Source organism: Lissotriton helveticus, chromosome 7 (assembly GCF_964261635.1).
Source record: "Lissotriton helveticus chromosome 7, aLisHel1.1, whole genome shotgun sequence".
NCBI classification, from domain to species: domain Eukaryota; kingdom Metazoa; phylum Chordata; class Amphibia; order Caudata; family Salamandridae; genus Lissotriton; species Lissotriton helveticus.
This window is the reverse complement of record NC_136068.1, coordinates 1,149,901,506-1,149,915,529: the sequence shown is the minus strand read 5'-3', so window position 1 is coordinate 1,149,915,529 and position 14,024 is coordinate 1,149,901,506. Positions and strand designations below refer to the sequence as shown.

At 43.5% G+C, this 14,024-nt stretch overlaps 1 protein-coding gene across 1 annotated transcript in view; it reads right to left on the bottom strand.

The window, feature by feature from the left end:
* The window catches only part of LOC144770056 (ABC-type organic anion transporter ABCA8-like), a 2,854,033-nt gene that overhangs the window by 2,750,201 nt on the left and 89,808 nt on the right, over positions 1 to 14,024 (bottom strand). The window lies entirely within an intron of this gene.

Below are 14,024 nucleotides of genomic sequence, written 5' to 3'. Positions count from 1 at the left end.
CCACCGGCTTCCTATGGCTCAACGTATTGCCTTCAAGACTGGGTGTATTGTCTTTAAGGCTCTGCACGGCAATAGCCCAAAATTCATCAGCTGCAGAATAGTTAGGCATGTACCTCTCCGCAACCTCTGATCTGCCCACCTCCAGCTGCTGTCTGTCCCTACTTTCAAGCTCAGACGCCAGGGGGGTTGTAGGTTTTCTTACCTCGCCCCAACATTCTGGAACTCCCTGCCACTATCAATCCGGATGAGCAACAATCTCCTGGCGTTCAGAAGAATGCTCAAAACCTGACTATATGAGCAAGCTCTCGGGTGATCTCCCTGTGTGTGACTCCTTGCCTGATTAGCGCCATGAAACCCCTGGGTGGTCGTGCGCTCTATAAATTCCTACTAAGATAAGATAAGATAAGATCTGTGAACAGGGGTATAGGCAATTATCAGAAGCATATGACTTAGAGTAAACCACACTCAGAGAGAGTAGACATGCAGAGGAAGTAAGTAAGGAGGAGGGTACTTCGAAATAAATAAAGACTAAGGAACAAAATTGAAAGTTGTAAGTCAAGGTTTCCTCAAGGATTTTAGAATATAGTGGGAGAATACTTTTTGGGCTAGACTACAATATGAAAATGTAGAAAATATATCTACGGTATTCAGACACTACACGTATGAGATCATTAATGTGGCATGCATGTTGCATGCAGCAGTTCCTCTCAAATGGATGAACAAGATGAGCACACATGTTCTTTCTTCAATTATGAGAAGTTTTTAACTTGGGATGGATGTTTAAGTAATTATAATGCTGCATCTTGTGATAGGGACACTGTTTCAAAGAGGGAAAATTTGCAAACAAAGGTATGCATAGCTTAAAGAAAGCTGTGAGTCCCTTTTTAAAATTGCTTAATTGAACATTTTAGAGAAAGGCAAGCATCATATGTATATGTAGGTAACACATGCATATTTCGAGTGATAGGCATTCACAAACTTCTCTTAAACAATTATACAACAATCTGGGATCAATAGGTTCATCAGTTCTATATTATGCAGCTTAGTAAATTCAACATGGATTATGTTGTGATGTTGCCAGTAGTTACCTGGCAGAAACTGATGAATAAAATCACCATTAAGGGGAATAATCATGTGTGTTACTTACAAGACCAATCAATAATCAGTGAAGAATAATAGAGACCAGTGAGGTAGAAAGAGAAGAAAAAGTTAGAGAGAGAGGCAATACAGAAATTGAGAGAGGTATAAGGAGTGAGAAAAGATATAAGGAGATGATCAAACAAGAGATTGGTGAGGTAGAGAAAGAAGTTACAAACGTAGAAAGTGATGAGGTAGGGATATATAGGGACATTTACAGTTACAGGTAGGAAGAAAGTGAGAGCTAGAGAAGAGAAGGAGATCAAGTTGAGAGAGAGTTGTCTGGCTGTCCTGAACACTCTAAAAAGGGCCCCTTGAAAGGTGAGGCCCTCCCTTACTGAAGTGGAATACTACATTTAGTGGTTAACCTGTCTTTTTATAGTATTCAAAGACACATTTATGCCAATTTTAGTATTCAGTAGTGTTCTTTTTGGGAAGGCTAGTGCATGAAGACTACTGATATTTGAGTGGTACTTCTTGAGTACCAACAGAATACTAAGCACATACTTATTTGTAATCGCCTAGTCTTCATTTTTGATGCAGAACATTTAGTGAATACAAACACTTTGAATACTATTGGACTTTATCCAGACTACTAATAACATTCTATTCAAGCTGCATACTGAATGGTAGATTAATGGTGCCTTATTTATTATACTATTTGTATGCCTTATTTATTATACCATTGTGGTGTTTGTTTAGTATAGGGTAGTGTTTTAGTGTTTAGGCTTGTGCTGGGGGATCGTGCAGGGTAGTGTTTGAATGTAGGGAACAGACTGGGGGTCGCGGGAGGGTCGTGCTGGGGTTAGTGTTTTAGGGTTAAGGGTAGTGTTGTGGTGTTTGTGTATTGTAGGGTAGTGTTTTAGTGTTTAGGGTAGTGCTGGGGGGTTGTGCAGGGCAGTGATTGAATGCAGGGACCGGACGTGGGGTTGGGAGAGGGTCTTGCTGGGGGTAGTGTTTCAGGGTTTAGGGTAGTGTCATGGTATTTGTGTAGATTAGGGTAGTGTTTTAGGTTTTAGAGTGGTGCTCGGGAGTCATGCAGGGTAGTGTGAGTGTGGGGACCGGACTGGAGGTCTGGGGAGGGTCATGCTGGGGGTAGTGTTTTAGGGTTTAGGGTAGCGTTGTGGTGTTTGTGTAGTGTAGGGTAGTGTTTTATGGTTTAGGGTAGTGCTGGGGGGTCGTGCAGGGATTGTGTTTGAGTGTGGGGACCGGACTGGGGGTCGGGGGAGGGTCATGCTGGGGGTAGTGTTTTAGGGTTTAGGGTAGTGTTGTGGTGTGGTGTGGTACTCCACTCAATGCAACTCTGCTTTACTCCATTTAACACCACTCTGCTTTACTCCATTTAACACCACTCTGCTTTACTCCACTCCAGTCTGCTTTACTCCTCACAACTCCACTCTGCTTTACTCCGCTCAACGCCACTCTGCTTTACTCCACTCTACACCGCTCTGCTTTACTCTATGCCACTCTGCTTTATTCCACTCCACTCAACACCACTATGCTTTACTCCACTCACTCTGCTCAATTACATTCTGTTTTACTCCACTCTACTCAACGCCACTCTTCTTTACTCCACTCAATGGCAATCTGCTTTACTCCACTCCACTCTGCTTAACTCCACTCAAGATCACTCTGCTTTACTCCAAACAACTCCACTCTGCTTTACTTCACTCCGCTTTCCTCCACTTCATACTGCTTTACTCCACACCACTCCATGCCACTCTGCTTTACTCCGCTCAGCTTTACTCCACTCAACGTCATTCTGCCTCACTCAATGCCGCTCTGCTTGTCCACTCCACGCCACTCTGCTTTACTCCACTTCAATCAACACCACTCTGCTTTACTCCGCTCTGCTGTGCTTTACTCCACTCTGTTTTACTCCACTCCACGCCACTCTGGTTTACTTCACTCAGCTTCACTCCACTCCACTTTTCTCCGCACCACACCACTCCACTCAACGCCACTCTGCTTTACTTCGCTCCGCATTACTTCACTCACCACTCTGCTTTACTCCACACTACTCTGCTTGACTCCTCTCCATTGAACGCCACTCTGCTTTACTCCTCATTCCATAACACATAGGTAAAAGGTATTGCCATTTATAATGCAAATAGCTCTAACACCAACAAATGCACGGCCGATTGCATTTTCAGTGCTTGTTGAAAGGTGCATTATAGACGGTTTCCAACTTCTTGCTTTGTGTTTTTTTTGTTCCTGATATGTAAGGCACTGAGGCTTGTTTTAACACAGTTTACATTACATGCCTGCTGATCTGCCCTGCCAGGGAGACTGGAAATACCACCACCAGAGTGTCTCCACAAAATCCCTAAGAAACTACCTTTCTTTGAACCCCATCATCTTAAGAACTGCCTTTTTGGGGGACAACAACTCTTCTGAGGACTTGACTCTGCACCTCTGTGCCTGCAATCAACATCACTGGCCCGGGATATTCAACTTATGCCTCTGCAGCACTGGCTGTGTAAAAGTACTTTATTCCCCGCTCTGAAGTCACCGCAGTAGCCCCAGCTGAGCACGGAATTTAAATCACCCCTGTAGCACTGTGCTCCTGCAATCACCGCTGCTTCCCTGGGACCCGATCATGCTGTGATGACTGTATGTGACCTGAGAAGCGATGTGGAAAGGGAGCGCTGTATGGGCATGAAATCACCGCGGCTGCCAGGGACAGGAATGCGCCGAGGAGCACTGTGCTTTGACTGAAGCGTTGTAAGGTGAAGCGCTGTTTGGGCTTCGGGACCCCTCTACTGCTGGCACGAGTGACTAACGAGTTAGCCTGCATCCAGCCATCATCAGCGCTGATCTGTGGGGAAAGTGCCTTAAAAATTGCCCCCCAACTTCACCGCTGTGGGCCCGAGTGAGAGTGCACCAGGATCACTTTTAAAATCCCCGCTGGCGACCCGGGAGCCTCGGGAAGTCGCTGCCTGCACCGCTGACGTCAGGGCCGCGCTGGGATTGGCTCCAGCCGCCCATGAGTTCCGCATCGTCACCGGCGTGCCGTGCTACCATTGGCCCTGCCTCGAGGGTTTCCCCCACGCTTTGGCCGTGACAGGAAGAGCGGTGCCGGAGGCCAGGGAGGGTCCGGGAGAAGGAGCCTGCCTCACTGGACCCCTGGAATTTGCTTTGACTCCCCCGGAGTGGCACCAACAAGAAGGGAGAAACTCTGGGCGGAGGATCGTCCCGAAACAAACTCCTGCGCCGCAACCTCCTCTCCAGGTAACGCCTCAGCAAAGGGGGCGGGGCGGGTTTGCTGGGGTGTGTTGGCCGCAAGTGAAGCTCGGGGCCGGGGATCGCCACAATTAAGCAAGAGCCTTGTGGCTGCGTAGCGAGCCTAACGGGGACTGCCTTCCTTTACTGTGGGGGATATTCCTTTTTCATTGCGGGCCGGGCAGCCTGTCATTCCTGTTGGGGGCATTTGAGAAATACCACTGATAGCGCGCCTGCACAGGAGAGGGTTGCGGTCCCGGGCCTTCCCGAACCTGACACTCTTGGCCTCCGGTGAGCACATCGAGACCCCTCGCAAGTCTCCTTCCTTTATCAACAAAGTTTAAACACTGAAGCAGCAACGGAACTCTCAGCGGGAGGGGCCCTGCACATTAGGGACTGCGTCCCCGTTCAAGTGCCTCATGCTCCTAACTCATGGGGACCGTGTTTACTCTACTGCGTTTGGGAACTGTGTGCCTTAAAGGGATCGGAGACTGGCATTTAACTGCTGGTGACTGAGGGAGTGTTTCGCTGGCCCTACCGCTCTCCTACTATAAGACAGTGTCAGCCATCCTCAGACATTGGACTGAGACCTGTGATTTTCTATATGGGGAATTCTTACTATTTTTTAACCATGCGCAACCTCCAGATAAGGATAACTTTACCTTCTTTATATGCAACTGGATTTATCTGATTGATGATCTTGCCTGAAACTTGGGATAAAGATATTTTTATAACAGATTGGTGTAGTGTCTTTTTCTTTTCTGCGTGCTTTACTGTGTCATCATTGTTGTGTGTTACACAAATACTTTACACATTGCCTCTGAAGTCAAGCCTTCCTGCTCTGGGCCAAGCTACCCTGTTGGAAGCGGTGTTCCCTACTTGGACTAGGGTACATACCCCGTCCAACTGGAGACCCTGGTTCTAACAGCGGTATGTAATTATTTATTTCACCCAGCATACCAACACACCTTTCTTTTAAAATAAGTTGCATTTCCGCTTTTTACTGATTTCATCTGTGTGCATTGCATCTACAGATGCTTGCCATGCTGTAATTATGTGCACATACCATGGCACCTAACTACATTCACATTACGCGTGGAATGCAAAGCAATTTGTGCAGCAGGTGCGTTTCATTTACTTTCCCATATTGGTTCCAACAGTACAGAGCCTGCTACTCTTTTGTCTTTATTTAAGTTGCCATCCAACCAGAACAGGAACTACTATTACATTTATCCCAGGACAATACTAGTGAATATTACATGCAGTCTTGTGATGAATACCATCAGGTATATATCAGGCAAAACAGCCTTAGCTGGCAGTGAACCTAATTCTCAAATCCATCACTATGTGATGTGGTTCAGAAAACTTTGCATTATTTTCACTTGTATCACCTATCTTTCTTTGGACACCAGAATTCATTCTTAGTGTCTCTCAGTGTTTCTTTCCATAATCTGTTCTTTAACTTCCTCTTCTGTCTACTTGATGTAATATTCCACTACCAAAATAATATATTTCATTTGTTCCCCTCATAATTGAATACTACTAACTACTGCACACACAACTTTCGCCTAAAACATGCCAAGGCATGCCAAAGTCACCAATCATGGGCAGAGTTTTCTGACACTTGAGGTGGACCAAACCTTTACATCATCGTACTGGGTATAGCTCAACCTCACCCCCCCCCCCCAAATCACCGTCCCACAACTCTCTCACGCCACTGTCTCACTTTTACACACTAATCCAGCATTTATCATATTAATTCACTTCATATCTTTTGGCACACTTTAATACCATAACTTTAAAAAAAATAACAAACATGCATTCGCCTCCTCTTCTTTCACTATGTTCTACATACACAACCACAACCTCTTTAGACGTCTACAATATTCTCTCCCCTTCTATCTCTCTTTTTCGCACACTGTTTATTCTACTTTATCTGCACTTCATTCACCACTTCATACACAAACTACGTATCCCTCTCATTCTTACTTTCAATCTAATATATAGCTCTCACCCCTATCTATTCACCATACAACATATTTACAATACACAAATACACTACACAATTCAATCCCACACAATTCAGCAACTAACAATCCAAGTTCAAACCACATAATTCCACTACAAACAACATAAATCCACTGCAATGCCAAAAACTGAAACTTTCAAATGCAAGACCGATTGCATTGCAAATGCTTGTTTTTATAACTGAGCAGTTTGTTGTCATTTATCAATGCTAAAATACGCACATTTAAATTGAACCACAAAATGAATATTAATTTTTTTAACTCTATTTAACATGAAAACGCCAATTGTGATGAGTTTACTGTATTTTCTTTGTTTTAAAAGTGAAGCATGTGTGGTAATGTCTCTGAAACATTCTGATTCTCTACAGCAGTAGTAAAAGGCATTAGCAATGCCAATAGGTCCCAAAGACGATACCTACTGGACAAAAGGGTGGATTGATGGATGAGTGAAAGTAAAGATGGATGGATAAGTGAAAAGGTAAATGGATGATTGATGGATGCGAGTGAAAAGGTGGATAGATAGATACTTGGATGAATGAGTCACTTGTGAAAGTTCGGCTCATTTAGGGTCCAGGCGAAAGAATGGATGAGTAAAAGTGTAACTGGATGAGTGGATCAATGTGTCAAAGGGTGAGTGAAGGGACGGGTGGCTGAAGGAAATGGTGGATTGATCGATGAGTGAAAGGGAAGATGGATGGATGAGTGAAAAGGTACATGGATGAAGGATGGATGTGAGTGAAGAGGTGGATGGATAGATACTTGAATGAATGAGTCACTTGTGAAAGTTCGGCTCATTTAGGGTTCAGGTGAAAGAATGGATGAGTAGAAGTGTAACTGGATGAGTGGATCAATGTGTCGAAGGGTGAGTGAAGGGACGGTGGCTGAAGGAAAGAAATGGTGGATTGATGGATGAGTGAAAGAGAAGATGGATGGATGAGTGAAAAGGTACATGAATGATGGATGGATGTGAGTGAAGAGGTGGATGGATAGATGCATGGATGAATGTGTAAAATAATGGAGGTAAGGATGGATGAGTAAAGGAAAAAAGGAAGGATGAGTGAAAGAATGGATGGATAGATGAGAGGAAGGGTGTTTTGATGAGGGAAAGAGTAAATGGAAAGACTGAGTGGATGGATGAATGGATGGGCTAAATGAAAGGATGTATGCATGGATACGTGACAGGAAGGGTAGATGGCTGGCTGTATTAAATGGTAGACATATGAAGAGTGAGAAGCTGAATGGATGCATAATTGAGTGAAAGGATGGGTGGATGAGTGAGTGAAAGGATGAGTGAAAGGGTATATGGATAGATGAGAGGATTGATGGGTAAAAGGATGGATGGATGAGTGAAAGGATGGATCACTGAGTGAAAGGGTGGATCGGTCAATGAATGAGTGAAAGGGAGGATGGATGGAGTAAACGGATAAATAGATGAGAAAAGGATGGATGAATGAAAGGATTGATGGAAGAAAGTGGGGATGGACAAGTGAATTGATGGATGACTGAGTGAAAGGATAGATATGTTTTGTGGATACGTTTGAAGAAGGATGAATAGGTTTGCAAGTAGACAGGTATATGGATGGACGGAATGGTGAAGGACTGAATATTGGATGGAAGACAGAATGTAAGGTGAAATGATGATTATCAGCAAGTGGATGGAAGAATGAATAGGTGAATGGATAGATGCTTGGACGAAAGAGAAAAGCAAGCCTTTCTGGGATGGTCCCGATGGCTTGCTTCACTTGCTTGGTGTCATAAGAGTTTTGGTTCAAAGTGGGGGGTATTTTAATTTTCTGGCTACTTCCTTGCCTATACTCTTTGTAATTCCACTTTCTAACCTTTTATCTCCACTCACCAAATCCGATCCTTACCATGCACATTGTTGTCCACATCAGGCATCTTCTCTATACTGCACATGTGCTTGCCACCCTATTTATCTACTTTTTACACCTGAGGTACTCATAGTATGGCCCGTGGGCCGCCACCTGCCCGGAAGGCCTTCATTGGCAGCCCGTGGTCCTTGCCTTGCAGTTTACACGGCCGGCAGTAAACACAGAAGATGACTGCAGGAGCATACGTATTAAATAGGTATTCATGCTCCTGCTTTGACCTCAGGGCACCTTGGAAAGCTTCCCAAAAGGCCCAATAAAAGTCCGCTGTTAGCGCTTTTACAGCTGACTTTTAAAAGGGCCTTTTGGGAAGTTTCCTGTTTGCACAGAGACAGATAGAGGCACAGAGGCACAGAGGCAGATAGAGGCGGGGACAGACAGAGGCAGAGAGGGAGAGAGATGGAGGGAGACAGCGACAGACATACTTCATGTACCCCAGCAGGATTGTCAGATAATTCACTTTACTTTCTCTGACTGCAAAGTGAAAGGAGTCCGTAAACAGCAGTTGTTGTGTTAAAATATTAATTATCAAAAATGGGGTGACCCAAAATGGTCCTGGACCAGGGTACAATTCGTTATGGAAAACAGTGGTCCTAGACTTAAATTCAAAATAGAATCAATCAAGCTTGTAATCATAAATTCCTTTGCTTATTGAGCTTCCACATCAATTGCTCATAATATTTAAATATAAACATTAGAATAGATAATGCAACAACCAAGAGCAAACCTTTTTGGAAAACCAAAGGGTTTTAATTTCCATAGTCTTAAAGCAGAAAATTGTACATTCATTTACTTATAGACACATGTGGTACATAGGGGAGGTTACTCCTGAGAGCGTGCAGGAAAGTGGTGATCAAGTGATGACAGAAGTGAGCAGGGAAAGGCAAAGGTATGTGTTTTAAAATAAACTGGTCATCTGATTTCAGTAACTTTACAACTTGGCCACATTTAGTATTCAAACATTAATTTGTCAATTTACAAGGGCAACACAATGCATGATCCGATATGGCACATTTTCACAGGGGGGGAGTCGTGGGCCAAGTGTGGTATTGAGGGTCGTCGACATTTTGACCCGACTTAATGCTCTGGGGTGAGTGGGAACCTCAGCTTGCGGGTCTTCTTCAGGACGAGAGGGCAACCTAGTACTGGGGTTGGGTCTGGTTCATGTGCCCATGTATCAATGAGGATACGGGGTGCTATCAAAATTCACAAAGAAGGTAGTCTAATCGCTCCAGTGGTCACAGTTCAGTGGGGGTGTCCTCATCCCTTTTAAGGCCTGCACAGGCTTCTAAAAAACATCAATGACCTCTCTTCATAATTAAATCAGGGACGGCATCCTCATCCTATTGTGAAGGGTAGCTTCTCCTTTTGCCGTCGCTGTTGCTGCTCGGGAACTGGCGTCTTCCGTATGTGTTCCGAAACCGCTGTCGGATTGTGCATTGTGTTGCCCTTGTAAAGTGAACCCCCCCAGCACATACCCCCCGCGCAAAACACCCCCAGCAAGAACCCCCCAGCGTGACCCCCAGCATGCCCCCCAGCGTGAACCCCCCCAGCGTGACCCCCAGGGCCAACCCCCCCGGGGCCCCCCGGGGCCCCCCGCGACCTCCCGCATGAACCCCCCAAGGTGACCCGCCCACGCGAATCCCCCCACGCAAACCTCCCCAAACGAAAGTCCCTGCGCAAACCCCCCCACACAAACCCCCCTGCGTGAACTACCCCCCACATGAACCCCCTGCGCGAACACCCCGCCGCGCGAACACCCCCCGCGTGATCCCCCAATGTGACCAACCCCGCGCGTAAAACCCCCACCCGCAACCCCCCCCCGGGAACCCGCCCAGCGTGACCTCCCATGCGACCCCCCCTCAACGTGAACCCCACCCCCCCACGCAAACACCCCCAGCAATAATTGCCGTTAGCATTCAAGTATTGCTCACAAAGAATACCAATAGTCTTCAAGCAGTGGTCACAATCAATGAGATTAGCCTTCATTTTGCTCTTTAAATAGCACAAGAGCTGCAAGTAAACCCTAACAGAATACTACTAAGCTTCACATTCTATTCTTCTAGAATACTATTAGTCTTCTTTTAGCAATCAATTGAAGGTTTCATTATGTATTTGAAGGGTGGTTGAGTAGAACTAGTATTCCCGCATTTGCATATTTCGGCTTGTGGGCAGACTGCATAGTCTTCATGCATACTAAATAAATACTATATTTTAATAGTAAATGAATAGCAAACGAATACCGCTGTAACCACTGGAATCACATTAAGTGAAGATCTTCCATTTTGGTGAGGGCTGGGCAATAGCCTAGTTTGCCCATGCCTTTAAACGGCTAGAACAGCTCCTATTTCTGATCAGATACTTGTAATTATATTTGATCTTACAAGCGAATAGCACAGGATGCAAGTAACATTTTAGTAAAACTGAAAAACAGACCTTATTGGGTAAAAGGCTTTATGCATCATGTATAGGCATTTAAACTAAATTCTCTATTCAGTGGGGAGCCAAGGCAGTTTGCGTCTGATAGCCTCACATCTACATTTTGCATGTTTTATTGTGTTCCCTTAAGACCTACCATCAATCCCAAAAAGAGAACATTGCATTAATGTAGTCTTGAAAACGCACAGAGCGTCAATAGGAACATGATAATTTTCAGGAGGGAATGGAAGTGGCTGCAGACTATATGGGTTTGTATTTGCAATTAGAGTTATGGAAGTTCACAGTCCAGAGTAACTGCCAAGGCCTTTGCTTTTATATATAATGAGGGGGATCTCTACTGTTAGGTAATATGATGTTATCCTATTGCTGCTTGTGCTTCCCACAAATAAAAATGTCCATTTAGTTGATGTTGAATTTCAGGAAGTTACAAGTCACCCTTCACTGAAGATCCATTCAGTAATCATGTAAGAAGTTCACTCACTCAGTCAACTTAGGGCTTAGGTGGATGTTGATATAAGTGTCATTCACATAAAAGAACAGTGTAGAGCCATGAAAACTAATTAATTTAGATAACCGTTGTACATACATTTTAAAAGGGAATAGACTGGAGCAAGCCTTCAGGTATCAGTAGCAAGCATGATGTGTTCTTGGAATACATTTGTTCCAGTTTAATTTAATGAACTGTTCCCTCCAACAAATATGAAACCACAGCAACACAGTGATTGCAATGCCCCCTCTCTCAGATAATTAATCAAGATGTGATGATCATTTGTATCAAAGGTATCTGTGAAACTGTTGCTGCGTGACATTTATATATTCGTACCTTACATTTTGCAAAACAGAGCTCGGTCTGAGTACCCCTTCTCAAACAAAAGTCAAAGGGGTGCTCTCTATTCCTCCAAATAATAAGAACATTGTTGGCCACCAGTTTGTTTCAAAATAACCCCCCAAGCTGGGAAAAGCATGATGGAACAATAGTTTGAGGGTTCTTCTGGGTCCAAGGTGGACAGGAGGTCAAAAAACATCTTTCAGACCAAAAAGACAACTCCTGTAGCCAAAGAGCAATTAAAGCGTTTCTGGGCAAAATTTAATAAGATCAGAATCAAATGCTGCTAGATGCATGCCAGACATGGGTCTACAGGCGGTCCGGATTTTATCATCCCTCATGTGCCTCTTTTGTCTTTCTAACCAATAAGCTAAAGATCTCCAATGTACATATAATTTTCCTTTACTGGAGAATGAACCTTGGAGATGACAAGTTGCTTTGATAACAGACTTATTACCTGTTGCGAAGAAGACTAGTAGAGTGCTATGCAACTGCGGTTCAGGAAAGATTTGAAGTGCAAAAACAGCTTTTTCGAGGGGTATTCTCCTCTCAACCGGTTTGGCTGTACAGTTGAGTTTACTTTAACAGTGATTGTATTATATTATATAGCCTTATAGCCCGCCGCGGGCTATACCGGCTATTAAAGGCCAGCTGAATCGAGACAGCGGGACTTTAATAGCTGGTATAGCCCTGCTACGAAGGACTATAAGGCTATTAGAACATTCTGCCACTAGAGGGCAGAATGTTCTAACAAATTAAACAAAGGGTTCTCGAAGCTCGAGGATATAAATCCCCTCGAGCTTCGAGAAGCCTTTGTAGAACATTGGAATGTTGCTCTGTGGGCCTTCACCGGCCTGTAGAAGCAGGGAGCACTCCATTGTCTGCAATGGAGCTCCCAACATTCCAATGTTCTAATATTAGTTTTAAAAAAAATGGTATCTCCACCATCAAGTTTCAGCTTGTCTGATCCTTAGCTTTTCAGTACTTAGTTGTTCATTGAACCAAACAATCTTAGGATGAGTGATTCAAAACCTAAGGGGATTACGGTTTATGTCTCTGGAAATTGTCCCTTAAAATGGAATTTAATTCTGTAATTCTATCATTTACCTCAGAGACATCAAGATCTGTTAATTGTCTCTCTGCATCCTTGATGGATTCATAAACATTGTGCTTATCCAAGCATATTTGTCGGAAAGGCTGCAGCATGTGCCTACTTCTTAAAATAATCAAAAGTCTGATTATAGATTGGATCTGTTAGTGATCTGTTGAGGCCAGAGCGGAGATGGATGTAATTGTTAGAAAACCAGCAGAAGCAAACACCAGACCTAAAATGTGAAACACCTGAAGGGTAATGGAGAAACCCATTGTCGTAAGTCTTAATGGCTGAAAATTATTTAGAAAATTAGAGGCTAATTGATTGTTGTGGTTATCAACATGCAAATTAAAATCTCCCAAAATTGTTAGTTGATAGTTCTGAATACGGATTTGTGTAATCACATCCAAGATTTTCTTTGCTGCATCACATTTTGCATTTGGAGGCCTATCCACTTCTACTAGGGTACAAGATTTTGATGTGTTTATTGAGATGTTACAAGTAAAAGCATCCTGTCCAACCAGGTAAAATTGTTTCAAACAAGTGTCCTGCATTTATTTCCAGATCACAACTGTTGTTTCTCTCTTCCTCACATGGTGCAGTTGTGGAATAGGGTCTAAATCCTGGGGGATCGAATTCGCTAGTAATAGAGAGAATTTCATCATCTTCAAAACAAAACACTTCTTAAAAAAAGTACATACTTTTAAGCTAAATAACACACATATATAAAGGCACATTTTTTAATAGGTAATCATACTTAGACATTCCAAGCACACAAATGAAATAACAGAATGTACTAACTTAATTTAGCATGACCACCAATGCCATATCAACATTGATTTTACACATTAGAGTTAGAAGGCATTTTTTTCGCATTGAACTGTTCTCTTGCACAAGATGCTTTTCTCTTCCACTGCAGATGCTGTAACTTTCCAGAAGCCTTCTGTTAGCAAGTAAATAGGCATTTGTTATGTATTAGACAACTGATAATGAGGTTCTCACAAAGAGGAGAGGAGATGGCAAGTATAGTGACTTGTGGGAAGAACTGACTGAACCGCAAGATGTAAACGATGTATAGTTTCAAGTAGGTGATTCTGCATTCTATTGTAAAGATGTGTGAAACAAGGAAGTTTACCTGCCTTCAGAGTTTGCTGAGAAATGATTGGACATTAGGTACGGGGATTGTATCAATTGTTGCAATTATATTTTAGCAGACTTGTATTAGTGTGCATTCCTGGAGTAAATTTGAATATGTACTAAATAAATAAGTTGATCAGAATTAATTTGTTAATAAAACCATTTAAGCCACACCAACTCTCGCTATTGTTCTTGTGAGGCCCGGAATGGAATTCACCATTCATGGCGTTTAATGCATATGATTGCTCCTTCAC